The sequence below is a fragment of the Schistocerca cancellata genome, chromosome 9 (genome assembly GCF_023864275.1).
Source record: "Schistocerca cancellata isolate TAMUIC-IGC-003103 chromosome 9, iqSchCanc2.1, whole genome shotgun sequence".
NCBI classification, from domain to species: Eukaryota; Metazoa; Arthropoda; class Insecta; order Orthoptera; family Acrididae; genus Schistocerca; species Schistocerca cancellata.
In genome coordinates, this window is record NC_064634.1 from 259566839 (window position 1) to 259579838 (window position 13000).

The window sequence follows — 13000 nt, forward strand, 5'->3', positions numbered from 1 at the left end:
GTGATACACATTATGTAAACTGAAGTTGGAGGGGAGAGAAAGGAACGGAAGAGAACTACTGATGTCAGCTGCATCGAGACTTTATGCGGTATCGTCGGCGACTAGTGGAAATATGTGCCGAACCGGAATTCGAACCCGGGAGCTCCTGCTTACTAGGCAATTGCGTTAAGCACTGCGTCGTCATGACGTTTATCGCAATTGCGCGGATTCTTGTCCGAAAGAACAGATATCACGCATTCATATATAAATGCTTCGCCTTGATGGACAATGTACCCCCCACCTTCATTGCGGTTGCACAGTTTCGTTCGACTTCCTGCGGGAGTCCCATAGTAGGGGGCACGGAGGACATAGTCCGCGCAATTTGCCGTAAACATCAGTAGTCTCTTCCCTTTTCTTTACTTTCTCCCCCCTCCATCTTCAATTTACAGCAAAGTAATTATGTACGAGGGGTAGTCAGAAAGTTTTTAACTATCAGCTCGAAAAAAAAAGCAGAGAAACTTTTTTTTGTTTGTAAGACGTACATGTGCGCAGTCCTAATACACATTGAAATTTCCATGTCTCAGCAGCGTAGCAGGTTGCTAGAAGAAGCAATACAGAATAGTCCAAACAACTGATCAAATAGAGCATTGTGAGATAATTAGTTTATAGCAGTAGCGGAGAAGAACTATCACAGAATGTTACACTTTAACAGTAGGCTGCGCCAGGCGACAAAATTTTTTGCATTATAATGGCGCAAACATTGAGACCAACGACTGGAACTCGGAAAAGTTGTTATGATCTTACAGTGTTGCTTTAAGGCGTAAACTTTTTCTGTTTTTTTAGTAAAACAAATTGTTAATTTGCAACTGTCAGTTCCTTATCTCGAAGTATTCACTTCCTAAAGCTCTACCAGCTTCCCATTCATGAGACTACTGTTTCGGGACTTCCTGCGAAAGACAGTTTCCAAGAGAAGAAGTTACCATTTATGGATTTCTCAGCTTGTGGTCTATATTTAAATGCTCGGTGCTTTCATCAACCGGAGCATCTTGATGACCAATGCAGCCTGCATTATCGTCAATAGGCAAGAGCAGTACCAGAAGATTACTGAAAGGCTGAACGAGTGAGTTAGACTTTCACATAATGCAGAAGGTACAATTCTACTTTAAATTGATGAATTTATTACAAGATAGGAGCCATATTTAGGTAAACATTGGATGGAGGCTTTCTTTCTCGAACGGAAGGCATTTGTTGCTTGATTGTACCTAGATCCTCTTTTGAGTAGGTAAGTTCATTAATCAGATGATACAACTGCTGCAACACAGCTGAGTAGAGGTGAAAATCGTTACCCCAGATTCATAAAATTTGCATACATTGGTTAACAATTTTGAACATTTACTGAAGCTTGCTTTTTAGTTCGCTGCAACATGTTGTATAAACATGTCTTACACAACAGTTGTACTCTTCAGTGCGAATAGTGGTTTGACGCATCTCTATTTTCTCTGCCTCTGCATTTCCGCATTACCACAACGTATATTCTTTTGAATCCTCCTACTGCATATATTTTCTGGTCTCCCCCTACAGTTTTTACCGCTCCCCACTATCACTTACATTAACTGCCAAACTAACATTTATTTGATGCCTTACATTCTGCCCTATCAATTAATACCTTCTTTTAGTCACGTTGCGTCAAAAATTTCTATACTCCGTGGTTCTGCTAGTACCTCCTAATTAGATGCGCGATGTACCTATCTAATCTTTAGCATTCTTCTGTATCACCAAACTTCAAAAGCTTCAGTTTTCTTCTTGTCTACACTATTTATTGCCCACGTTTCACTTCCATACAGGACTTCACAGTACACAAACAACTTTAGAAAAGACTTCGTAACATACACCTACCAGCCGGAACATTATGACCACCTAACAGCCAGTGTGTCCCCCTTTGGCAAGGATAACAACGGCGACGCATCTTGAGACGGAGGCAGTAAGGCCTTGGTAGGTTTTCGGATGGAGTTGAAACCACATCCGCACACACAAGTCAACTAATTTCCGTAAATTCCAAGGACCGGGGGGGGGGGGGAAGGGGGAGGGATGAGGTCTGACGTCACGTTCAATCACAACCAAGATGTGTTCGACCGGGTTCAGATCTGGCCAGTTGGGGCCAGCACATCAATTGGAACTCGCCACTGCATTTCTCGAGACATTCCATCACACTTCTGGCCTTGTCATATGGCGCATTATTTTGTTGAAAAGTACCAGTGCCGTCGGAAAACATGATCGTCATGAAGGGGTGTAGTTGGTCTGCAACCAGTGTACGGTACTTCTTGGCCGTCATGCTGCCTTGCACGAGTTCCATTGGACTTGCTGATGCCGACGTCAATGTTCCCCAGAGGAGAGAGGAGAGCCGGCTTGTCTCCTTCTCGCAGTACGGGTGACAAGAAGCTGTTGCCCTGGAAGAAGACGGATTCGATTCACGTCCTCCTATAGGCATGATGAAGAAGGTATCGGGATTCATCAGACCATGCCACGCTCTGCCACTGCACCGACGTCCAGTGCCGATGGTCACGTGCCCATTTAAGTCGTAGCTGGCGATGTCGTGGTGTTAACACAGCCGCAAGCGTGGGTCTTCGGCTGCGGACACCCGTCTTAGGAGTGTTCGGTGCACTGTGCATTCGGAGACAGTTGTACTTTGCCCAGCAAAGTTCGCCACAATCCACCGTAGTTCGCCGCTTGGCTTTCCAACCTGCGACGTCCAACATCTGTAATGAGTGGAGGTCGCACTATTCCACGGCGTCTGGACGTGGTTTCACCTTTGTTTCGCCACATGTTGAAGACATTCACCACAACACTCCTCGAACACCCGACAAGTCTTGCAGTTTCCGAAATACTCGTGCCGAGCCTCCGGGCCATCACAATTTGCCCTTGGACAAACTCAGACAGATCGCACTTCTTTCCCATTCTACACACGGACAGCACGCTCACTGATACTGCAAGCACCTTGCGTGTGACTGATTGGCAGTCATTCCTCGCCAGGTGACGCTGCTGTCACCTGGACGGGTTTATATCAGTAGCACGTTGGTGCCATAGTGCTCTGGCTGATCAGTCTATAATCGATGTTAACAAATTTGTCTTTTTCAGAAACAATGTTTTTGCCTTTGCCGATACACTTTTCATGTACTCTCTAGTTCGACCATCATAAATTGTTATGCTGCCAAGTACTGAAAACTCATTTACTGATTTCAGTGCCTTATTTACTAAGCCAGTTCCCTCGGCATCACTCGACTTAATTCGAATACATTATACACTCCTGGAAATTGAAATAAGAACACCGTGAATTCATTGTCCCAGGAAGGGGAAACTTTATTGACACATTCCTGGGGTCAGATACATCACATGATCACACTGACAGAACCACAGGCACATAGACACAGGCAACAAAGCATGCACAATGTCGGCACTAGTACAGTGTATATCCACCTTTCGCAGCAATGCAGGCTGCTATTCTCCCATGGAGACGATCGTAGAGATGCTGGATGTAGTCCCGTGGAACGGCTTGCCATGCCATTTCCACCTGGCGCCTCAGTTGGACCAGCGTTCGTGCTGGACGTGCAGACCGCGTGAGACGACGCTTCATCCAGTCCCAAACATGCTCAATGGGGGACAGATCCGGAGATCTTGCTGGCCAGGGTAGTTGACTTACACCTTCTAGAGCACGTTGGGTGGCACGGGATACATGCGGACGTGCAATGTCCTGTTGGAACAGCAAGTTCCCTTGCCGGTCTAGGAATGGTAGAACGATGGGTTCGATGACGGTTTGGATGTACCGTGCACTATTCAGTGTCCCCTCGACGATCACCAGTGGTGTACGGCCAGTGTAGGAGATCGCTCCCCACACCATGATGCCGGGTGTTGGCCCTGTGTGCCTCGGTCGTATGCAGTCCTGATTGTGGCGCTCACCTGCACGGCGCCAAACACGCATACGACCATCATTGGCACCAAGGCAGAAGCGACTCTCATCGCTGAAGACGACACGTCTCCATTCGTCCCTCCATTCACGCCTGTCGCGACACCACTGGAGGCGGGTTGCACGATGTTGGGGCGTGAGCGGAAGACGGCCTAACGGTGTGCGGGACCGTAGCCCAGCTTCATGGAGACGGTTGCGAATGGTCCTCGCCGATACCCCAGGAGCAACAGTGTCCCTAATTTGCTGGGAAGTGGCGGTGCGGTCCCCTACGGCACTGCGTAGGATCCTACGGTCTTGGCGTGCATCCGTGCGTCGCTGCGGTCCGGTCCCAGGTCGACGGGCACGTGCACCTTCCGCCGACCACTGGCGACAACATCGATGTACTGTGGAGACCTCACGCCCCACGTGTTGAGCAATTCGGCGGTACGTCCACCCGGCCTTCCGCATGCCCACTATACGCCCTCGCTCAAAGTCCGTCAACTGCACATACGGTTCACGTCCACGCTGTCGCGGCATGCTACCAGTGTTAAAGACTGCGATGGAGCTCCGTATGCCACGGCAAACTGGCTGACACTGACGGCGGCGGTGCACAAATGCTGCGCAGCTAGCGCCATTCGACGGCCAACACCGCGGTTCCTGGTGTGTCCGCTGTGCCGTGCGTGTGATCATTGCTTGTACAGCCCTCTCGCAGTGTCCGGAGCAAGTATGGTGGGTCTGACACACCGGTGTCAATGTGTTCTTTTTTCCATTTCCAGGAGTGTATTACACTATTTTTGCTTTTGTTGCTGTTCATCTTACATCCTGCTTTCATGAGACTGTTCATTCCGTTCAACTGCTGTTCCCAGTCCTTTGGTGTATTTGACAGAATTTCTACTAAACTAAACTCCTCCCGAACAGGTTATGAAGGCCCAACGGTACCGCCCGGCCGCCGTATCATCCTCAGACAACAGGCGTCACTAGATGCGGATATGGAGGGGCATGTGGTCAGCACACTGCTCTCCCGGCCGTATGTCAGTTCCCGAGACCGGAGGCGGTACTTCTCAATCAAGTAGCTCCTCACTTTGCCTCACAAGGGCTGAGTGAACCCCGCTTGCCAACAGCACTCGGCAGACCGGATGACCACCCATCCATGTGCTAGCCCAGCCCGACAGCGCTTAACTCCGGTGATCTGACGGGAACCGGTGTTACCTCTGCGGCAAGGCCGTTGGCTGACAGAATTACTGCCTCGTCCTAAAACCTCAAGTATTTGTTTCTTCGTCCTGCAGTTTAATTCCATTTCCAAATTTTTCTCTTCGGCTTCCTTTACTGCTTTCTCAGTGCACAGATTTATGACAACGGGGCTAGGCCTCAACCCTGTCTCATTCCCTTCTCAACCATTGCTTCCCTTTCACGCATTTCGAATCTTATAATTCTCATCTGGTTTCTACACAAGTTGTATATAAACTTTCACTCCCTATACTTTACCCCTGCTACCTTCAGAATTCGAAAGAGTGTATTCCAGTCAACTTTTATAAAAGCTTTCTATAAGCTGTAAACATGCTGTAAACCCCCCCATGAACCATGGACCTTGCCGTTGGTGGGGAGGCTTGCGTGCCTCAGCGATACAGATGGCCGTACCGTAGGTGCAACCACAACGGAGGGGTATCTGTTGAGAGGCCAGACAAACATGTGGTTCCTGAAGAGGGGCAGCAGCCTTTTCAGTAGTTGCAGGGGCAACAGTCTGGATGATTGACTGATCTGGCTTTGTAGCATTAATCAAAACGGCCTTGCTGTGCTGGTACTGCGAACGGCTGAAAGCAAGGGGAAACTACAGCCGTAATTTTTCCCGAGGACATGCAGCTCTACTGTATGATTAAATGATGATGGCGTCCTCTTGGGTAAAATATTCCGGAGGTAAAATAGTCCCCCATTCGGATCTCCGGGCGGGGACTACTCAAGAGGACGTCGTTATCAGGAGAAAGAAAACTGGCGTTCTACGGATCGGAGCGTGGAATGTCAGATCACTTAATCGGGCAGGTAGGTTAGAAAATTTAAAAAGTGAAATGGATAGGTTAAAGTTAGATATAGTGGGAATTAGTGAAGTTCGGTGGCAGGAGGAACAAGACTTTTGGTCAGGTGATTACAGGGTTATAAATACAAAATCAAATAGGGGTAATGCAGGAGTAGGTTTAATAATGAATAAAAAAATAGGAGTGCGGGTTAGCTGCTACAAACAGCATAGTGAACGCATTATTGTGGCCAAGATAGACACAAAGCCCATGCCTACTACAGTAGTACAAGTTTATATGCCAACTAGCTCTGCAGATGATGAAGAAATAGATGAAATGTATGACGAGATAAAAGAAATTATTCAGGTAGTGAAGGGAGACGAAAATTTAATAGTCATGGGTGACTGGAATTCGTCAGTAGGAAAAGGGAGAGAAGGAAACATAGTAGGTGAATATGGATTGGGGGGAAGGAATGAAAGAGGAAGCCGCCTTGTAGAATTTTGCACAGAGCATAACTTAATCATAGCTAACACTTGGTTCAAGAATCATGAAAGGAGCCTGTATACATGGAAGAAGCCTGGAGATACTGACAGGTTTCAGATAGATTATATAATGGTAAGACAGAGATTTAGGAACCAGGTTTTAAATTGTAAGACATTTCCTGGGGCAGATGTAGATTCTGACCACAATCTATTGGTTATGAACTGCAGATTGAAACTGAAGAAACTGCAAAAAGGTGGGAATTTAAGGAGATGGGACCTGGATAAACTGAAAGAACCAGAGGTTGTAGAGAGTTTCAGGGAGAGCATTAGGGAACAATTGACAGGAATGGGGGAAAGAAATACAGTAGAAGAAGAATGGGTAGCTCTGAGGGATGAAGTGGTGAAGGCAGCAGACGATCAAGTAGGTAAAAAGACGCGGGCTAATAGAAATCCTTGGTAACAGAAGAAATATTGAATTTAATTGATGAAAGGAGAAAATATAAAAATGCAGTAAATGAAGAAGGCAAAAAGGAATACAAACGTCTCAAAAATGAGATCGACAGGAAGTGCAAAATGGCTAAGCAGGGATGGCTAGAGGACAAATGTAAGGATGTAGAGGCTTGTCTGACTAGGGGTAAGATAGATACTGCCTGCAGGAAAATTAAAGAGACCTTTGGAGAGAAGAGAACCACTTGTATGAATATCAAGAGCTCAGATGGCAACCCAGTTCTAAGCAAAGAAGGGAAAGCAGAAAGGTGGAAGGAGTATATAGAGGGTTTATGCAAGGGCGATGTACTTGAGGACAATATTATGGAAATGGAAGAGGATGTAGATGAAGATGAAATGGGAGATAAGATACTGCGTGAAGAGTTTGACAGAGCACTGAAAGACCTGAGTCGAAACAAGGCCCCGGGAGTAGACAACATTCCATTAGAACTACTGATGGCCTCGGGAGAGCCAGTCATGACAAAACTCTACCATCTGGTGAGCACGATGTATGAGACAGGCGAAATACCCTCAGACTTTAAGAAGAATATAATAATTCCAATCCCAAAGAAAGCAGGTGTTGACAGATGTGAAAATTACCGAACTATCAGTTTAATAAGTCACAGCTGCAAAATACTAACGCGAATTCTTTACAGACGAATGGAAAAACTGGTAGAAGCCGACCTCGGGGAAGATCAGTTTGGATTCCGTAGAAATGTTGGAACACGTGAGGCAATACTGACCTTACGACTTATCTTGGAAGAAAGATTAAGAAAAGGCAAACCTACGTTTCTAGCACACTAAGCAGATTCAGAAGGATGTAGGTTGCAGTAGGTACTGGGAGATGAAGAAGCTTGCACAGGATGGAGTAGCATGGAGAGCTGCATCAAACCAGTCTCAGGACTGAAGACCACAACAACAACAAGCTGTAAACGTAGATTTGCCTTTCCTTAATCTATGTTTCCTTAACCTATGTTCTAAGGCAAGCTGTAGATCAGTATTGACTCGTATGTTCCTTCATCTTTCCGGGACATAAACTGATCTTCCCCGAGATATGTTTCTAAGAGATTTTTCAGTCTTTTGTAAATAATTCGTACATAATTTTGCAACCATGATTTTTGTAATGATAATTCGGTATTCACACATACCAGCACGTACTTTTTCTTGAACTGAAATTATTATATTCTTGTACTTAATAAGAGTAAGCTGCTTTAGCCCGCCCGTCTAGCCGTGCGGTTTAACGCGCTGCTTCCCGAGTGGGAAGGCGTGCCGGTCCCCGGTACGAATGCGCTCGGCGGATTAGTGTCGAGTTGCGGTGTGCCAGCCAGCCTGTGGATGGTTTGTAAGGCGGTTTTCCGTCTAAGTCGGTGAATGCGGGCCGGTTCCCCTAATTCCGCCTCAGTTACACTGTATCGGCGATTGCTGTGTAAACACCGTTCCAAGTACGTGTACACCATAATTGCTCTACCACACAAACATTTGGGGTTACATTCGTCTGGTATGAGATGATATCTGGGAAAGGGGGGGGGGAGGGGCACTGGGGGCCGAACAACACAATAACCCTGGGTTCGGTGAGGGGCGGCGGTGAGGAGGGTGGACTGCTGTGGCCTCTTGTGGGATGGTGATCCACTGAGGGCTACGGCGGGACGAAGCCTCTCCGTCCTTGCTAGGTTCCCGGTCCAATACATACATACATACAAGCTGCTTTATCTGGAAATTTATGTTTCTTCAAATTATTCCAGTAATAATAAAAATAACAATGATAATAAAAACTCTAATAATAATAAAATTGTTATTTCATAGGTAACTGTTGTTGTTGTTGTTGTTGTTGTTGTTGTCCTCCGTCCTAAGAGTGGTTTGACGCAGCTCTCCAAGCTACTCTATCCTGTGCATGCCTCTTCATCTCCGAGTAGCTGTTGCAACCTACATCCTTCTGAATCTGCTTACTGTATTGATCTCTTCGCCTCCCTCTACGATGTTTGCCCCACACACTTCTCACCACTACTAAACTGATTATTCCTTGATGTCTCAGAATGTGTCCTACCATTAGACGGTATCTACCTTTCCCTAAGTGTTATATGCTTCTAGGTCCTTACGTTTGTCCTCTAGCCATTCTTGCTCAGCCATTGCCCCTTTCTGTCACTCTCATTTTTATGCGTTTGTATTGCATATTTATATTTTCTCCTTTCATCATATAAATTCAGTTCTTTTGTGTTACACAATTATTTCTAATAGCTCTTGTCTTTTTACCTACTTCATTTTCTTCTTTCATCTCTATTTCGTCTCTTAATGCTACCCACTCTTCTACTAATATATTCTTTACCGTGTTCTTGTCCATCTTTCCCTAATGCTCCCTCCGAAACTCTCAACAATCTCTGTCTGTTTTAGTTTATCCATGTCCCATCTCCTTAATTTCCTACCTTTATGCAGTTTCTTCTGTTTTAATCTACAGTTCATAAGCAATAAATTGTGGACAGAGTTCACATCTGCCCCTGGAAAAGTCTTACAATTTAAAATCTGGTTCAGAAATCTCTATATTTTCATTATATAATTAATCTGAAGCCTTTCGATGTCTCCAGGCTTCTTACATAAATACAACCTTCTTTCACGATGGTAGTGTAGGCAAGTGTAGGCGATGGTTAAATTAAGCTCTGTGCAAAATTCAGGTGGATTCGTTCCTTCCCCCAGTCCATATTCACCTACTATTTTTCCTTATCTCCCTTTTCCTACTATCAAATTCCAGTTCCCCATGACTACTATATTTTCGTCTCCCTTGACTATCTGATATATCTTAGAAATATGATATAAAAAAGGTACTATGTGTGTGAAAACCTGGTCCGATATATGAGAGGGACTGATAGCCCTAATTATATCAAGTTAAATAAATAAATAAAAGAAGAAAATGGAAAAGATGAAAACTGATTAAAAGCGTAACTATAAACGTAAGATACAATCTTGCAATAACAGCCCAAACCAAGCGGGCTAGCGCAGTGATTAGAACACTGGACTCGCATTCGGGAGGATGAAGGTTCAAACAGATGTCCGACCATCCTGATTTCTGTTTTCCGTGATTCCGTAAATCGCTTAAGGAATTTTCCGGGTGGTTCCTTCGAAAGGGCACGGTCCCTTTCCTTCTCCAACCTTCCCTAATCCTAGTTTGTGCTCCGTCTCTAGCTACCTCGTTGCCGACGGGACATTAAAGACTCATTTCTTCTTCTCCTCCTCCTCAATAATAGCCAAAATACTATGTATAGGAATGCCAGTTCTCAATTAATTCTGAAGGAGAACACTGCTATCAATCGGCACTGGGTCGGTCTCGGTAACTCACGAGTTACACCACTTTCCATTTTTGCTTATTTCGGATTTTTGCTTCCTAAATGAAACCCAGTGATTTTTTTGGGGATCAAGTCGTCGCGACCCATGTGTTTCACAGCTGTTAAGTTGTATGATGCTCAAGACGAAAATAACTTATGAAGTCCACAGAACTTATCGCATTTCAAATGAGTCTCCCTGTCCAAACATCGAATCTCATTTGTTTTAATTATTATAATAATCGAAGTAACAGTTACACATATTTTTAATATACACTAAAGAGCCAAAGAAACTGGTACACCTGCCTAATATCGTGTTGGGCTCCCGTGAGGCAGCAGAAGTGCCGCAACACAACATGGCATGGACTCGACTAATGTCTGAAATGGTGCTGGAGGAAACTGACACCATGAATCCTGCAGGACTGTCCATAAATCCGTAAGATTACGAGGGGGTGGAGATCTCCTCTCAACCGCGCGTTGCAAGGCATCCCAGATATGCTCAATGATGTTCATGTCTGGGGAGTTTGGTGGCCAGCGGAAGTGTTTACACTCAAAAGAGTGTTCCTGGAGCCACTCTCTAGTAATTCTGGACATGTGGGGTGTCGCATTGTCCTGCTGTAATTGCTCAAGTCCATCGGAATGCACAATGGATATTAATGAATGCAGGTGGTGAGACAGGATGTTTAAGTACGTGACACCTGCCAGAGCCGCATTTAGACGTACCAGGGGTCCCATATCACTCCAACTGCACACACCCCACACCATTACAGAGCCTCCACCAGCTTGAACGCTACCCCACTAACATTGCAGTGTCCATAGATTCATGAGGTTGGCTCCATATCCGTGCACGTCCGTCCGCTCGATACAATTTGAAACGAGACTCGTCCGCCCAGGTTACATGTTTCCAGTCGTCAACAGTCCAATGTAGGTGTCAACGGGCCCAGGCGAGGCGTAAAGCTTAGCGTCGTGCAGTCATCAAGGATACACGAGTGGGTCTTCGGCTCCGAAAGCCCATATCGATGATGTTCCGTTGAATGGTTCGCACGCTGACACTTGTTGATGGCCAGCATTGAAATTTGCAGCACTTTGCGGAAGGGTTGCACTTCTGTCACGCTGAACGATTCTCTTCAGTAGTTGTTGGTCCCGTTCTTGCAGGATCTTTTCCCGGCCGCAGCGATCTCGGAGATTTGATGTTTATCGGATTCCTGATGTTCACAGTAAACTCGTGAAATGGTCATACAGGAAAATCCCCAATTCATCGCTAGCTCGGAGATTTTGTGTTCTCGTGTGCGCCGACTTTCAAGCCCACTTAAATCGTGATAACCTTCCATTGTAGCAGCGGTAACCGAGCTAACAACTGCGCCAGACACTTGTCTTACGTAGGCGTTGCCGACCGTAAAGTCGTATTCTGCCTGTTTACATATCTCTGTATTTGAACACTCATGCCTGTACCAGTTTCTTTCGTGCTTCAGTGTACTACGCAACAAAAATTGACTTTAATGCCGTCTGAAAACGTAACTGAGGTAACCTGAGAAGGGCTTGACACTTCAGCTATTTGTATTCCGTGTGAGACGTTTAGAATACTTCTGAACAGCTCATAAAGTTTATATATTTTCGACTACGAGAGCAATTAAATACGTGTCACCGCGCGAAGATATGAGCCCGTAGGCTTTTCGGACTGCCTGCAGACTCGAGATATCGATCACTGCATTATACTGGTCGTCAAGACGTCGGGCATAAAGCTGAGGAAACGACTCGTGTTTCACCCGGCAAGGCACCGCGCCTGGTTCTGAGTATACAGTTGTGTAGCCGGATACGGCCTTTCCCTCGTGGCGGGTTTATTGTCGATGCTAGCGCCGACAGGAATCTTCCATAACCCAGTCTGTATGAGGAAATCTAAATCTCGAGTCACCATAAAACCGGAAGGAGACGCTTCGGGCCTCGCCTCTCCATCTTGTCCCCACATTTTCTCTCGCACTACGCGATCTGAACTGATAATCTCTGAAGCGATGAAAGACACATCCCCTACAGTGTGAGAAAAAGGCAAACTATAAGTCCAAAATCTGTGGCCATCCCATTGTGTGATGTCAGCTTGAGCACACGAGAGTACAAGAAGTACGGGTACAACACGTAAACAAAGACGTTTTAAAGGAATCAACGGAGAGAACAGAATGAGTGCCAACGAAATACAGGGTTATTACAAATGATTGGAGCGATTTCACAGCTCTACAATAACTTTATTCTTTGAGATATTTTCACAATGCTTTGCACACACATACAAAAACTCAAAAAGTTTTTTTAGGCATTCACAAATGTTCGATATGTGCCTCTTTAGTGATTCGGCAGACATCAAGCCTATAATTAAGTTCCTCCCACACTCAGCGCAGCATGTCCCCATCAATGAGTTCGAAAGCATCGTTGATGCGAGCTCGCAGTTGTGGCACGTTTCTTGGTAGAGGAGGTTTAAACACTGAATCTTTCACAAAACCCCACAGAAAGAAATCGCATGGGGTTAAGTTGGGAGAGCGTGGAGGCCATGACATGAATTGCTGATCATGATCTCCACCATGACCGATCCATCGGTTTTCCATTCTCCTGTTTAAGAAATGCCGAACATCATGATGGAAGTGCGGTGGAGCACCATCCTGTTGAAAGATGCAGTCGGCGCTGTCGGTCTCCAGTTGTGGCATGAGCCAATTTTCCAGCATATCCAGATACACATGTCCTGTAACGTTTTTTTCGCAGAAGAAAAAGGGGCTGTAAACTTTAAACCGTGAGATTGCACAAAACACG

General features: G+C 45.7%; 1 pseudogene; it reads right to left on the reverse strand.

Annotated features, from left to right (window-relative positions):
• Positions 1 to 5031: 5031 nt before the first annotated feature.
• On the reverse strand, positions 5032 to 5149 carry LOC126102481 (5S ribosomal RNA; annotated as a pseudogene).
• Between the last annotated feature and the right edge of the window lie 7851 nt (positions 5150 to 13000).